Here is a 17,804-nt window from a genome sequence, read left to right on the forward strand (position 1 = left end):
TAGCCGATATACGACAGCCAGCCCAGGAAGAAGGGCCACGCACCAGTTGCCGACGAAGCAAAACCCGAGAAGCGCCTCGGCGGTGAGTGAGTGCAAAATAACTGTAAGTGCAACGACACAACAGTGAATAGAACGCGGTCATTACCGCTAGTGAAGTGACGCAATCGAAAGTGAACTCGATACTGCCAACGTATGAGGCAAATGCTGAACTAGTGAAAAGGTGACCAATACGTGTACGCCGCGAGCTTCGAAAGGTGCATCCGTTCTCGCAACACAACATGACACCGTCAGTTTAGCGCCAGTTAAAAAAAAAAAAACAGTTATCGTAAAACGCGTGCGTCGCAAGTATCGGACGTTAACTCCGACGAAACGTGATTATAAAAGTCTGCATAACGAAACACGTGTGCCGCGAGCTAAATATTGCATAAGGCATCCGACGCAGTGCAACGTAGGAAGAGCAAATTGATGAAATTAATTGTGACGAGTGTATCCATCGTGTGTATGACCGTCGTGTGTATGACCGCCGACCCACCGCTAAGAAAACATCGTTCCGGTTGAGTCAACCATCGTTCTCGGTTTGAGGGCAACCGGCACGTAATACAGAAGACGTCGTATTTGATCCTGAGAAGACCAACAAGCAGCAGTGAAGACATCACTCCCGATCCAGCCGTCCCTGACCAGCCGAATAGGAGTTGACTCTGCTGAAGCGGATCTGAACCAGGGTGAGTTCAAGATGGAATATGATTTTAAAAAGAATCCGAATGGGCACTGCAAATTATGCACGAACCCAGATGAGATAGGGAAACTGATAACTTGTATTGATTGCGACAGGTGGTTTCATTTGTCATGCTTAGATATAAAATCACCTGTTAAAGATTTTTTATGCAAAAAGTGTAAAGATAGGGAAGTTGAACGGCAGGAATATAGGTCAGCACTAATGCAAACGCAAAAACTGCTGAAAGAAAAAATGACAAATGAAGAAGAAAAAGAAAAAGAAAAAGTAAGAATAGAAGAAGAGCTAAAACGGCTACAAGAAGAGATACAAAACAAAAAATCAGAAGAGGTCAATGAAAAACCAATGACAAGTTTAGACGTAAAACTGTTAACTCAGAGTTTAGACAAAATGGTTCAATCGTTGTGTTCTAAGGACTCGAAAGTAACACTTTCAAAGCTTCCAGATTTCGATGGAAGCTATAAATGCTGGCCTCAATTTAAACAAGCCTACGAAGAAACTTCCCGAGCCTGTAAGTTTTCAAATTTAGAAAACATGAATAGGCTGCAAAGGCATCTGAAAGGCGAAGCACTTCGTGCGGTTAGCGGGTTAATGCTTAACCCAGAAAACGTTCCGCTTGTATTAAACAGGCTCGACAAAATGTTTGGAAATGCTGAAAGCATTTACAAGTCTTTACTGTTAGAATTACTAGCAGTAAAGCACATAACGACAGATAATCCCTCAGCATTTTTAGAATTTTCCAACGCTTTGCGCAATCTCATTGATAACATGGTGTTGTTGAAACAAGAAGGTTTTTTGAATGATCAGAGGCTGCTAAACGATTTGACATCAAGGTTTTCAACCGAACTTCGGAACGAATGGTTGAAACACACAATAAGTAGGAAACAAGATAATAAGAATCTTACGCTAGAAGACCTAGCAGAATGGCTGAAACCCTCTGAAGAACTGGCCATTATACTGGCCGCGAACGAAGGAGTAGCCAAACAAGAAAGGTCGAACCGTCAAAACATGCAGCATCGTCATAAAGGGCCAGAAAAGGAAACGATATGTCTAATTTGTGGATTTCTTCATGAAACCACTCGTTGCCGACAATTGAACGGTAAGACGCCCGATGAAAAATTATCTCTTTTCATTCGGCATAGAATTTGCACCAATTGCTGCAAGTACAGCAACCATAACGCCCAAAACTGTCGCCTACCACCACAATGTAATGTATACGGTTGCGGCAAAAGGCATCATAGTATGTTTCATAAAAGAAATCTGGTAGAAGGGCAACCTACAAACAAAATAAATTGCCATCAGGAAAAGAATAATCTGTTCTATCAGATCGTGCCCATCACTTTGCACCACAATGAAAGAAAATTCGAAACTTATGCATTCATGGATCCTGGCTCTTCAACTAGCCTCATTTTGGAAAGTGTCCGAAAAGAACTAAACGTTCACGGACCAAAAAGACCGCTAACTCTCTCCTGGACGGACGGAAGCATTCAAAAAGAGACAGAAAGTAGGATAGTTCCCATAACAGTAGAGGGAGCTAACAAAAGAAAATTCCAAGTTAAAGGTCTCAGAAGTGTAAGGGAACTTAACCTTCCCGTTCAAAGCATAGATGCTCCGCTTTTGCAAAGAAAATTTAAACATTTGAAAGGCATTAGTATCTCTAGCTATGCAGATGCGAGGCCTACCGTGCCACTAGGCCTTCCACATTCGTATCTTTACCATGGTGCAAAATATCGAGAAGGTAGACCAAACGAACCAATTGCCCATGAAACGAGGCTTGGTTGGGTCATTTTTGGGGGAACGAATACGCCAAATGTCACAGAGAACTCATTTGTGATGACAGAGACGTACGAAGAAGAAAACAAGAACATGATGCAAATCTTGCGTGGTTTCTTTTCTACAGAGGAATTTGGAGTTAAACCTACTCCAACCCGTGCCTCTGAAGAAGACAAAAGAGCGTTAAAGATTATGAAAGAAACGCTTAAAAATACTGGCGACGGATACGAAATTGGTTTAGTATGGAAAACCGACAATCCTAAATTGCCAGATAGTTACGGACAAGCGCTTACGCGCTTAAAAAGTCAAGAGAAGGCAATGGAAAGGGATCCAAACTTAAAATCATGGTATCATAAAGAAATAAACGCATACATTGAAAAGGGATATGCACGTAAGGCGACACCAATGGAACTGCTGCAATTGAACGGGAAAATAAACTATATTCCCCACTTTTCCGTGATAAACCATAATAAACCCATTCCCAAACCACGTTTAGTATTCGACGCGGCTGCAAAAAATCAAAATATATCCCTTAATTCTCAACTTCTTTCCGGCCCAGATCTTACTGCGTCCCTGTTCGGAGTGCTAGTCCGCTTCAGGGAACACAAAATAGGCTGTTCAGGAGATATCAAGGAAATGTATCACCAGGTAAAGGTGAGACGGGAAGATCAAGACGCTCAAAGATTTCTATTTCGAGAATCGCCTTCTGACGTTCCTCAAGTTTACGTTATGCAAGTGATGACATTTGGGGCAACTTGTTCACCAACTTGTGCTCAGTTTGTGAAGAACGAGAACGCACTGCGTTACAAAAATATTTATCCCCAGGCAGTAAAAGCGATTATTGAAAATCACTACGTAGATGACTACCTAGATAGTTATCCAGATATTGATACAGCCGTGAATACTATCTCGGAGGTGTGTAAAATACATGATGATGCTAAATTCTTTATGAGAAACTTCTTTTCCAACTCAAAAGAAGTAGAGAAAAGCATTCCAACCAACAGGTTATCTGAGAAAAGTGTACTTGGCATAGAGGAGAAAAATCAAAACTTCGATAAAGTGTTGGGATTGATTTGGGACAAAGAGTCTGACGTCTTTGCCTACAAGTTTAAAAAGGCAGATATTAAAAAATTAACGAAACGTCAGATGTTCTCATATATAATGAAAATCTACGATCCTCTAGGTCATCTTGCCAACATTACTGTTGAAGGTAAAATTTTGATGCAAGATCTTTGGAAAACTAAACTAGACTGGGATGACGAAATCACACAGTCCATAAAGGAAAAATGGGAAAACTGGATAAACCGAATCGAAAACTCGATCAACATATCTATACCTAGATGTTTTTCGATTGGAAATAACGTAAAGATCAGGGAGCTCCATACTTTCGTAGACGCGTCAGAAAAAGCCTTTGCCGCGGTTACGTATCTTAGGACAGTCCACGACTTAGGCATCGACATAAGTATCGTGGCCGCAAAATCAAGAGTCGCTCCTACCAAACCACTGTCGATCCCTAGGCTTGAATTGCAAGGGGCAGTGCTAGGCACTCGCCTAAACGAATCAATCAAGAGGGAATTGCGGTTAAAGGTTCAAACAGAATTCTTTTGGACCGATTCAAAAACAGTTCTAGCTTGGCTTAACTCAGAGCCTAGAACATATAATCAGTTCGTAGCCCTGAGAATCGGAGAAATTTTGGAGTTCAACTCTCCGAAGCAGTGGAACTGGGTAGCATCTGCAGAAAACCCTGCTGACGAAGCTACAAAAACTTGTAAGAAAAAGTCAATATGGTTAAATGGTCCCGACTTTCTCAAAAATTTAGAAATAAAAACACTAACACCAGACATTCCGGACACATTTGAAGACCGGAAAAGGGTAAACACTTCGAGAACAGTGGAAAGAATAGATTATGACGCCATTTCCGTCGAATGGTGTTCCAACTGGCACCGTCTAAAACGATCGGTAGCGTACGCACTAAAGTACTTGGATTGGTTAAAAAGTAAGGCTAAATCCCTGTCATTTTCGACAGCAATCGATAAAGCTACCCTTGACTTAGCTGAGCGCCACTTAATAAAAAAGGCTCAATGGGAAAGCTTTCAAACGGAGATGATACAACTCTCATTGAAGAACCCGATTAATGGCAGCAGTAAAGTTAGGTGCCTGTGCCCTATGTTGGACCAAGATGGGATCATGCGTTCTAGAGGAAGACTTGAACACGTTAAATTTCTTCAATTTAACGCACGTAGCCCTATTGTCCTACCAAAAGGGCATCACATTACAAACCTTATCCTACAACATTATCATGAGAGGTACTACCACCAGAAGAGCGAATCAGTGATGGTTGCAGTTCGTCAAAAATTCTGGGTGATAGATCTCAGAAGCAGTCTTAAGCACGTAATAAACAAATGTCAATACTGCAAAAACGCACGAGCTAAACCAATCCCACCAATAATGGCACCACTGCCAACATGTAGAACAGCAGTGTTTAAAAAACCATTTACGCATTGTGGAGTAGATTACTTCGGCCCCCTATTCGTTACGATAGGCAGACGGTCAGAAAAAAGGTGGGGTGTTATATTTACGTGTTTAACCACAAGAGCAATCCATATAGAAATAGCCATTGATCTAACGGCAAGCACCTTTATTGTTTGCTTAAAAAATTTGCAATACAGAAGAGGAAAGGTATCTTTCCTATACAGCGATAATGGGACCAACTTTGTCGGAGCCGACAATGAGATGAAACAAATAAGATATCGATGTGCCTCAGAAGGCATAGAATGGATCTTTAACCCACCAGGCGCCCCTCATTTTGGAGGTGCGTGGGAGCGAATGGTTGGAGAAATCAAGAGTCTGCTTCCCATGGCTGAGAGTTATAAAGAACACGTTCTCAGATCAATACTAACTGAGATAGAGTTCCTAACAAATAATCGACCATTGACTCACTTAACACTAGAACGAGAAGATGACGAGCCCCTAACTCCAGCTCATTTCTTGCTAGGTTGTTCCGGCGAGGCAGAGCCGAATATCTCAGATATCACCAAAACAGAATTGGTACGGTCCGATTGGAAAAGGGCCCAGGCAATCACACAACAATATTGGCGACGGTGGATAGCTGAGTATCTCCCAAAGCTTTCTAAACGAGAGAAGTGGACTCAACCGGCCAAACCATTACAAATAGGCGATATTGTCACGTTTCCCGATGAACAAAGGAAAGGAAAATGGTTTAAAGGCCGAATCTGCGAGCTGGTAACTGGCGTAGACGGACAGACTCGTTCAGCACGAATCAAAGTAGGTAATAATTTAGTTAACAGGCCAACTGTAAAACTAGCAGTACTCGAGGTAAAACGAGATCAAACATTTTCAAATTGGGGAAAAAGGAAAGAAACAAATCTTAACGTTATAAAAGCTAAAGCAGAAGAACTAGCAAGTCAAATACCAAAAAGGAAAAAAGCTCAAAATTAGGCCCGTATCATGGAGCTCATCCTTAAAATAACAATATACATAGCCGCACTGTTTAGAGTCGAATGCTTATCGATCGTACCTATCCCTGAACCAGGAATATATTTTGATCATATTGGGACACTCCTATTAAAAAAAGGAGCATGGGAAACGACATTCCATACGGGGACACGTCCGGAAAATGATACGGATACGTTACAAACGTTGAAAAAACACTTAACCATAGTATTGAACTCCGTTAATAGTACGGACTCTGAACTCTCGGATCTAAAAGTTACACTTCAGCACGAATGCAACCATGCAATTCAACTAATCCAAGGAATAAGTCACAAAAGGACAAAACGCTCCCGGGGAATATTTGGTATACTAAAAGATTTCATGTTCGGGGGAGACGACATAGACGAGCAATTAGCAGCCTTCAGAGCAGCAGAGGATACAAAAATTACACATGTGTCCGAACGTTTGACCCAAACAAATAAAAAACACAATGAGTTAACAGAAAATTTACGTCACCGAATAGACAAACTCTATGATGGTATAGATGTTCTCAGCAAGGAATTTAAGCATAACAAAAATGAAGTTCTAACAAAGTATATACAAGAAACGATCATGCTTACAACCGCTCTAGTACAAGACATGATAAATAAGTATCACGAAATAGATTCAACCAAATTATATTTAGAGGACGAAGAGATGTTAAAACAAACTATACGAAGAAAGATGGCAAGTCATTATAACGTTTTAGAATACTCGGAAATAACCAATAGGAGAATAGAAGAGGGTGAAATAGTCTTTTCTATCAAAAACATAATTGTATCGATAGAAAATTACGAGATGTTTAAAGTCATAGCCATTCCAAACTTTGCCAATCATACGATTTTAGACATACATGAAAAAATAATAGCCATCAACGAAACTAGTTACTTATACCCGAAGGAAATTTTTAAACTGAACGAATCGCACTACATATCTTCTGAGAAAATAATACAACGAGAACCAGACTGCATAGCATCAGCATTACTACACACAGAAAGTGGTACCAGATGTAGTTCAAAGGAAATAGGGCCAGAAGTCACTGAATTTATACAACTTACAAATCCAAACAGTATTCTGTTCTTCTCTACCAACCCTGATAAGATATTACTAAAATGTAACAAAACACTCACTACCCCAAGCTGCTCAATCGGAATCATAATCTTGTCACTAGACTGTAGCATTTTGACGAGCAAGTTCGAAATACAACCGACGATGCTAATAAAATCTGAGCAAGTTAGAGCATATTTTAAACCCATGTTAAATTTAAGCATATCAAAAGAAGATAAGTCTAACGAAGTAGAATCGGTAACTAGTAACTATGTACTTTTCTCAATAACCATACTAAGTGTTTCTATTACGGTCATCTTGGTTTCCGCGATGTTAATCAAGAAATATCTAAAACAAAATATTGGTCCTCCTCCATGCAGGCCACCCACTTTAAACCTAGAATTGTAACTCCCCTACGAGGACTTACGGGGGGAGGGATGTCGCTGACGACAATTTAGGCTTAAAAAACAAAGCGTTGCTAGGTCAATAAATGCTGACTAGCTACGTTATGCAACGCGCCAGCGATGCGCGCTGGTTTAACGATTAAATGGAAAATAGGCTAAGAAGAATAGACTAAGAAAAATATGCTGATCGACGACGGTCAGCATTTTTAGAGTATAAAATCAATTGAATAAACTAATGAATCGATTATTTGCCAAGAACCAGTTGGTGCGTTATTATTGTGCTTAAGTCGGCGTGTACTGTGCCTGTCTTAAGCTGCTGCTCCGAAAGACACTTTCGTGTGCGCGACACACCTTACGAAATCATTTGTTTAGAATGATTCAATTTTTTAAATGTAATGTAGATTTTAGTAGGAAATTCAATAATTTAATAGTTTCATAATTCATAATCACAGCATTGCAAGCACAAACTTGTAATTTAATACAATTATACAGAATTATTATGAATATTTCATAGTCATTTACCATAATTAAATTGTTTTCCTATGGAAAAGAAGTAATCAAACGTGTTGATTAAACAACACATGAACATTATGAACATGTCTACACCGCTCTACCATGACTATATGAACAGTCGTGTTTCGCGATTTGCGGAAAACCCGGCCTAGATAGATACAAATAGGGTAAATGTACCAATAGTGGTGCAATTTGTGGTGGTACAGATGTATTTTAATGGATTTAAAGTGTCAGGAAGGACAATTTCTGAATATTTTAACACATGACAGTTGGAATATGTTTTATCTTCGCAATCACAATCATTTTTACCATGAAACACATCAAATTTACGAAAAATAACCTTCTGTGGATTGTTTCTATTCTATCTATAATGTACTGCTGTGTAGGATATATTCTTTTTCAAAATTTGAAGATCAATATTAGGGTAGGTGTACCAAATGTGGCTATAGCACCAATTATAGCTATAACGAACACTATTTGCGCTCTAAAACAGTCTATTTGCATTCTAAAACCACGGAAGGATTTCTCATTTCAAATATAAACTTTTTTACACATTTGTGCTCCATTAGTTCCGTGCTGCTCTATATCCGTTGTTAAATATTACCCTTTTAAAATGTGATGCCAAGATTTTTGGTATCTCTTACCATTTTGCTAAGAGCAGCACTGTAGGATATTAGCGATTTCCAAGCACCTAACCATAATTTTAACTTAAATAATCATTTTGGTGCAAAATATTAGTTATTTAACGACTACACATCAAAATCTAACAACATTTCATAGAAAATATGCCTTTTTCCGTATGTTCATAATTGGTACAACTAACCTTCGGTGTACCAAATATCGCAGTATACAATGGATGTTTTGTTGACAACTGTCGTTTTGGTCGTAGCGCGTAGTTTGCAAGTGAAGAACTGGGGTTTCTCGTTGTTATTTTCGCAATCTAAAGTGTTAATATGTGTTTTAAGCATTATTTATTTGTAAAGTGTTCGAATCAGTAATCAGTGGAATAATCAGAAGATTGTAATTCGTTTCACAATCAGTTTTATCAAAATAATGCAGTCTTGAATGACTTTCATACGAAGAAAGTGAAATCTGAAGCCCCTCGTGTCGCCTTATTGTCAAATGCGCTCTTGTTCTTCCCTGATCGATAGTTAGTGCTAGTCTTGACCGGAAGTATCTTGGCCAGAAGATAGTTGAGCTATGGCTACGATTCTTCATTTAAACAAATTCAAATAGACCACCCTGATGTGTGCTCCTCTTCGTATCGTGCTGAAACGGTAGCCGGCTTCGATATAGCTTCCAGGCAATATTAAAGATTGTCAGGTGATATAAAGTGTGTCCAAGCACGGTGTCATCAGAAAGATGTAAGAAAGTAAAATGTGTGAAGGATTAGCCTCATAAATTGTGCGATTAATTGAGGGTGGAAATCAATACAATCAGTGATAGAAAATGGATATTTTAATTTGTTAATTATACGTATTTTATGGTGAAAACATACAGTCAGTCCAAAAAGTATTCGTCTAGCTGAATATTTTACAGAAAAGGGCGAATTATGGCCGCAATACGTATGGGGCGATAAAAGTAATGATGAGGTTTGATAAAGGGACCATCAATACACACGTTTTGTTAAAAAATAAACATTTAAATAGTGCAATAGCAACCAGAATACATAAAACACTAAAAAAGTCGTTTAAGGGGCGCGCAAAAAGTATTCGTCCATCTAGCTTTTTAATTATTTACACTGGACAAACACTACGTAGACGTGAATTAAATTTATTATTATCAATCTGCTGGTGACTTCCTTCTAAATTAATGCATTTCTGTTGTTTCAATTGGACTTCAAGCGGTCAGAGAGGCACTAAAAGCGGGGGAGTTAAATGATTGGAGCATGATGGCGAACATCGTATATTTAACTTATGCATAACCTATCCTTCTCATTTTTGAAGGTTACAAAATGTGTGGGAGGCCTCGTTCCATCATTTGATCCGAGTTAGGCCATTTTTCTGACACTAATTGAGTGACAAACTGCCATGTAAGCAGCCATTCTTGACGGTTAATCTAACGAAAGCAGTGGTTTAATGTCCAAAAAATCAAATTTTACCAAGGAATCAGTGCATTTTGTGATGGCCAATAAGATCAGGAAAAGAGATGGGTCACATTTGGTTGATGGGTTATGCTGCATTTCATCGTAGCTGGTCATGTAATAGCTTGAATGAGTGAGTTATTACAAGCATATTTTGTTTGAATAATACCATACACATAAAGAGGCCAAATCTGTTAAAGTGCATCAAATAATACAGGAATTTATTCCAAATTAGGCTCTACTAAAATATTAAAACATGTTTCCATCGCCAAGGTCATACGGCCGACATGTACCATAGCGAAAACAGTCTACTAAGATGCAGCAACAAACTCTCGTGTAACGGTAGCACCATGGTGTCATGATACTAGGACTTAGTGAGGAAAGGTGAGCTAGAAAAATGATTCAAAATGATAGGAGACGAGATGGGGAAACATATTAATACAGGTTTTAAGTACTTTGAGTCCCAGTTCTGAAAAATTTTACTTAATGATGTATTACATGTTTCAAGAACAGTCGAGCTGGAGAACATACAGGGCATTGTCATTTGCCCGAAACTCCAAACCAGCTGAAACCAAACTGATGAAAATGATTTAGAAGACTCTCACTATGATATCAGTTGCCATTTTTTCAATTGAACTTGGCCACGTAGTCCGGAAATGCAATATTTCTACCAGAGAATAATTGGAACAAGTCTTGTAGGATGAGTGGATCAAAAATACGCCTTTTTTAAGGTTCAAATGAGTTCTTGCGTTGTGCAAGTAGTCACCAATAGTTATAAATGCAATAAGAAACAAGATCAGGGCATTTTTTGATTCCATAACCTTTGTTTTCATACGCATATTACGCCAAAGGTCTGATGGACGAATACTTTTTGCGCGCCCCTTAAACGACTTTTTTTAGTTTTTTATGTATTCTGGTTGCTATTGCGCTATTTAAATGTTTATTTTTTAGCAAAACGTGTGTATTGATGGTCCCTTTATCAAACCTCATCATTACTTTTACCACCCCATGCCTATTGCGGCCATAATTCGCGTTTTTCTGCCAAATATTCAGCTAGACGAATACTTTTTGGACTGACTGTACTTATATTGGTGCAGTAAACTTCTTATTCCTTATTCCTAATTTTTGTGTAAATATCCACGAGTTTTATCATGCAACCACAATTGGCGAATTGCTATGGCGAATTGCAAGGAACACTATAGCCATAATTGGTACCTTGAGATGCAATTTTGAATTGAATTTTTCTAGTATTTTGATATACACTGAGTGAAAATAAAAAAATATCCTCGTATTCGATACATTGCATGCTACAAGAAAACATAACGACTTTTGACCTTTTTCTCAGAACCTATTTTAACGGGGGTAAAGTCGATATCTTGATGACATATTATAGCCATAATTGGTACACTTACCCTACATGGCTTATTAAAACAGAATGAATTTAGTGTCGTAGCATGACTTTTCAAACATAGTTCCGAAAAATAAGTTTTTGTACTAAATAATGCAATTAAAAATCTTCAAAGAATATAAATAGAAGAAATTAATTTTAAAGACTTTTAAAAGGTGATTTTATTACTTTTTTTTAGGTATTATGAGTTTTATAAGAATAATTATCATCATATATGGTTTAAGATACAAAAAATCTCATCTTTGCTATTGTTACCTACAAAGTTAAAAAATGTAAAGATAACCTGATATTTTTTTTCCTCAACTACCCACTACACCACCCAAGTGACATTTACTCGAAATTGTTTTACCATATCTGCTCGATTAGTACTCGATACGCCTGAAATTGTGGATTTGTGTGTGATCAAGTGTGTTGAAAGCGCCAAGATTTGGTGTGATCGTAAATTAGACGTTGCTCTATCGAAGGACGACGCCGTCGAGTTCATTTTTCATTCATAGCTATGGTTTTTTGATGAAAAACAAAAGCTAAATTTTTGTGACGTTATTCTATAAAAATGGGTATTTTTTAAGTATAAAATGGGTACGTGACCAACTATAACGATAGGAAACATCATTTCCGAGCAAATCTAGAAGAAAGTAACGAAAAAGCCGCCTCACATTTGATTTTAAAAGACTTTTTCTAAATTTCCTTAAACTGGTGCAGTTTAAGGGAAGTTTAAAGCTCCAGTTTAAGGGAATTTGCTCGAATTCCCGATTATTCGTGCTATAAAATGTCAGTTGGGCATCGATGTCCTCATAGACCGCTGCAAAGGCGCACGTAGCTGTAAAGTTTGGTTGTGTATTCGCACGGTAGTTTATGAGTCTAAGTCATCTCATATGTAACATCTAGATCGATCGATCGAGACTGTCATGCTCTCCTACTTGGGTTCTTCATTGTTGGTATAATGTGGTTCTCGTCTTATCTGTCTAATCGCTCGGCCCGAGTTATGATAGAGAATACGAAATCTGTCAGCATCTCTTTGTAGTGAACTTATCATCAGTAGTGCCGTATCTTAGATTTTTAGACGGGATGTATTTGCACCTTTAGTTACACGACTTTATTTGCCACTTTACTTAAACTTAACGCGGCGGACTTGACTGCGTGATTTTAACTGATACAACAACTGATCTCTAGCTCCGCGCTAGCTTCCTTTTATATGAAATGATTACATTGCGCTTATGGGCATATTTAACTTATCCGCTCCGTTATGCATGATTACAATTAATTATCCTGCTCTATCTCCTGCATTATGCGAACGTGACTTTTTGCGTACATTAGGTAATATCGTCCTTCCATGTGTGATGTCTTATTGCGGAATTGGATGAACTCTATTAAATTTTCCCTATTTAATTAGTAGGTTCGGATAAGAACATATTGCACTTTAATGTCTAATATTTGTATGTATCTAATTACAGTAATTTGTTCTGATGCAGCAATGTTCTGATGATGTTTAATCTAAATTTTTATAGTTGTAAAAACTATTTCTTTTGAGGGTGTTGGTGAATACGATTACGCCACTTTTCATGCTATTTCATTAGCTATTTCATTCTAGCCTTAGTTACAAGTGTGCGGTTTGTGTCTAGGATGTGATGAATTTACTGCAGATTATTATAGCGGATGTTATACTAATAATTGTGTTTTTGCTTTTCTAATCTAATTGTAATTCTAATTTGCAATGTCTAATAGTGGGTCCCTTCACGATTCTAGTCAGTTTTTTGTATGGAGTTTGACAGTTGGAGGCTGAAATCATGTAAACAAGGCCTGCTGTACCCACTAGTGAAAGTGAGCTTGGCTTTCAGTGACTTATTGTTACCATAGCAGGATAGTCAGTCCTACCCCCATACGCACGGTCTATTCGGGACTTGAACCCATGACAGGCATGTTGTTAAGTCGTACGAGTTGACGACTGTACCACCAGCCCTGCAATTTTCAGTCTAGATTATTCTAGCCTCAAAGCTAGAATTAGATTCGAGTACCTGCTCGAAAACACGGTATTGTTTACATTTACCCCAAGGTGCATTAAAGAGATCACGTGGTGGAATCTAGAATCAAAGTGTATGTAGTCCAGGTGGTCTCATAGTATGTTTTTTAAAACCAAATTTTAATGTCACTTTTTGACAGGATGGGTGAAAACTTTTGTTCAAACAAGCTTTCTGGAGGCTTGACGAATACACAAAACACTCTTAATATTTTCATTCAGAGACAGAAGCGATAAAAATCTGCCTTCTAAATTCATACACCTTGGGATAAGCCCACCTGTAAATTATACTCACTTAGATAACTGCTCGAAAACTGCTATACAATGCAAACAGCTGACAGGCTGAAATTTTAGCCTACGAACTTACAACGGAAAGGGCCCCAGTATCGGGTGTCGAACCTATGCTACATCTTGTTTATCTGGGGTCCCTAAGGGCAGTATTTTGAGCCCCTACTTGTGAATGGTGTGTGTTCTATCCTTCCTGTTGATGGTCACCTACTTTTTGCAGATGATCCCAAAATCTTCCTCCCCATTCACTGCTGGTCTGACTGCAGCTCTTTGCCGTTGGCTGTAAACTCCCTCTCTCCCTGGTGCTCTGCCAACTTCCTTCTTCTTTTTGTTCCTAAGGCTGCGCTCAGGCACCAATCGAACACGACATCCGACTCGAACAAACCCATATCATCATATGGAGGTGCACTGTCAGACACAAACAAACAAACAAGACAAACATGTCAAATCCCATACATTTTTTATGTTCGTTGTCGTGTTCGATTGGTGCTAGAGCGCCGGGTAAGTGGTGTGTTATTTCCTTTCCGCGTTCTTGACTGCCCGGTGCACGGTGATTACGTCATCAAAGGATGCCCTATTAAACGTGTCTCAGTGGACATGGTTAACTCGGTTTTTAGGACGCTTGGCTTGATCAGAAAACTCTCCTCTGAGCTGTCTGATCAGTCTTGTTTGAAAGCCATGTATTGTGGACTTGTGCGCCCAATCTTGGAATATGGATGTGTCGTGTGGTCCCCGGCTTTCCTAGTGTTTCGAATTGAGAGGGTGCAAACACTTTTTACGCGTATTGCAATCCGACGACTATTTGGCCGAGACTGTGCTCTTCTATCAGCTTACTCAATTGGATGCCAAATGCTAGGACTTCCCACACTGGTATCTCGTCGGGCACGGGCTCAAGCGGTGTTCATCGCTGGCATTATCCTCGGTGAAGGAGGATGCACCTTTCCTTCTCTCACTTATTCCGTTTTATGTTCCGTTCTGCTCCCTTCGTCCCGTCCCATGTTGGCGCTCCCCATCCATCGTACTCGCTATGGTCCTGACGACCCTCTCTTGTCAGCGATTCGCAATTTCAATGATTCGGTTGACCTCTTTGAGTTCTCTCTATCTCTATTCTCCTTTCATAACCGTCTCTCTTCCTCTTGTTCTCCTTGATTGTTCTTACGTGTGTGTCTTTTATGTGGTCTATTTTTTCTTGCTCTTTTTAACTTTATTTCCTTTGTTTTGTTTGTGCCCTTATCTGTTCACTTGTGACCTGGTAAATAAGATTTTTTCTCTCTCTGTATGTTTATTTATTCACTTTTTTATCCTTGTTTTGACTGGACCTCATTCATTAAGATTAGGGTTATATTTTGGTTTAGAGTTAGGATCTAAATATAATTTAACAATTGTATAGCTGTTAAGGTAAACAATTTTCATTTAATAGGTTAATTAATAAATTAAATAAGAGCTGGCAGAGGTAGTAATTTGGTATTTATATTGTAAGAACTTAAAAGTGTTTTACAAAGACCTTTTTGACCTGATAAAAAAATTGAACAATTCCGATACCTCCGGATCTAAATATCAGGTGTTTATTAACAATTGAAAATTTCCTTATATCCTATTTTACTTTTTACACTATCCCGATTCTAACATCTAACGGTACAGCAATGTCTATGATAGTCACTCGTTTCTTTTTTTCCTCGTAGATAGAATGTCTGGCCGATTATCGCGGATGAGGATGTCCATTATAATTTCGCGATCCCAGTACGGCTACATGCATTTATTTTCCAGAACCGGGTCTGGGAGGTATCTGTAGTAGAGTACAAATCGTTCTACCAACTTGTGCCTCAGTCCAAGCTGCTGTTCGTTTCGGTTCTGGCTTTCCACGAAGTAACTTCGCCGCTGCTGGAGCTGAGAAACACAAAGTGCATGAGCACATTTTTTGCGTGGCTGGGTTACTATTTCGACAGGCGCTTTTAGGTGACGTTTTCAGTGTTTAGTGAAAACCTCACGAATTGTTCGCTCTAATGCTTCCAGGTCATTCTTAGACCACTTTACTACCCCAAAGCTGTAGGTCAACTGAGGCACAGTAAAGGTGTAGCATTGCCTTCATCTTGTAGTCGGATGACAGGAAGCTCTTCAGGACACGGTTAACACGATGCAAGAACTTGTTCTGCACCTCCTTCTAGATTGTTGTATGGTGAATACCCCTCAGATGTAGGAAACCGAGGAATTTGTACGTTTCTCCTTGAACCATATTGCGAATTTCATCCTGCTCGTTGACACGGAAGCTATCCCTCTACATTACGCTCTCCCCTGTTTCTTTTCGTTGCTAGGGTGAATTGTGCCTTCTTTCCTCTCGAACGAGGCCAGAAGGCTTTCATCAGATTTGGACAGTGCCCATAACTCAGAAGATTATGAGAGTTCCGGTACTATATAGATGCTGTACAGTCCCAACTTCGTCCGTCGAGACAGATTTTTGAAGGTGAACTACTATCTCAGACTATAGAATGACCGGTTGGCAGCCAGCATCCTTGCTCACAACTCATCCATGCTATTGTCGGAACTGACCCTTGAACCGACATAGGTGAATTGTGGGACGACTTCAAAAATACGTTCACCTATCTGTACGTCACTTCTATCCTTCTATCGTCGTTTTCTATCCTCTGTCACCTGACAAGTTACGACGTAGATTACAGTCATTCTAACTAGCCTTTTCGGTTTGACCGGGATTCCGAAAGAGTTCATAGCGTCGTACAGTTTTACCATCATATGCAGCTTTGAAGTCAATTAAATGATGGTATGTTATGCGTCTCTATTTGCTCCAATATCTGCCGCATGGTGAATCCTGCCTCGTTGTTATGGATACTTGTCATTTATCAACAAAACATAGTGCGAAACTGGTTACAAGGGGCGGTCCCGTGGTACAGTCGTCAACTCGAACGACTTAATAACATGCCCGTCATGGGTTCAAGCTCAAAATGGACCGTCCCCCCGAAGCAAGGATTGACTATCCGGCTACGTGGTAATGAATTAAGTCTCGAAAGCCTGTATAGGCCGGCATGTCCGCGTAGGACGTTACGCCAAATAGAAGAATAAGAAGTGCGAAACCATAATTAATGCAGGAAACTTTCAACCACGAAGAGATCATGATGAAAATTTGTTTATGAGCAGTGGGAAGATCAATTTCCAGTTGCCGGAAACCTTAAATTTTTATAGATTTTCAACTTGAACCTGAACTAGTATATATTAGTGATAGGTGGGAACCTATCGGGTCGGAGCCATCCGTAGGCGACCCGGAGTCGTTCGGGTCGACCCGAAAGGTACAAGTAGGTTCAGTGGGTGCAACGACTCCGATAGGTGCGAGAAAGCATAAGCGACTCCGACCCGTTGGTGCAACGAGTTTGGGTCGGGTCGGGCCACGGTAGGTTCAGTTTGACCCGAGGGTGCAGCGAGTTCGGGTCGACCCGAAAGATCAGTAGGTTCAAGAAAGCATAAGCGACTCCGACCCGTTGGTGCAGCGAGTTCGGGTCGGGTCGAGTCAAGGTAGGTCCAATATCCGACCCGAACTCGCTGCACCAACGGGTCAGAGTCGCATATGCTTTCTCGCACCTACCCATCATTCGGGTCGACCCGAACTCGTTGCACCCACGGGTCGGATTAGATTCCGACTCCCACTTGGCGCACCCGCTGCACCCTCGAGTCGGAATCGATTCTGACGGGCTCGCACTCGACTCCGGGTCGGGTCGTGAAATGAATCGTATGGCCCACCACTAGTATATATGACATCCATCTGGGCTTTCGAAACGAATGCAGCCTGGCAGTGAGATACAAACTCCGCCAAATTGGTGGTCACACTGCAGCGAGGGAAGAACCCGTGTTGGCGTGTTAATATCAGCGAGCTTCAACAGTTCAAGAGCGAGTTCTGGACGACGACTTCAAAAACCTTAGCACCTGCAGGCAAAGTAGCAATGCCACGGTAGTTTTCCACTAAGCTCGTATCCCCCTTTTTATCCACAGGAAACATGTAGGACGATTTCCATGCTCCTGGAAACATACGCTGATTGAGC

The sequence above is a fragment of the Anopheles merus genome, chromosome 2L (genome assembly GCF_017562075.2).
Source record: "Anopheles merus strain MAF chromosome 2L, AmerM5.1, whole genome shotgun sequence".
In the NCBI taxonomy this organism is placed as follows: domain Eukaryota; kingdom Metazoa; phylum Arthropoda; class Insecta; order Diptera; family Culicidae; genus Anopheles; species Anopheles merus.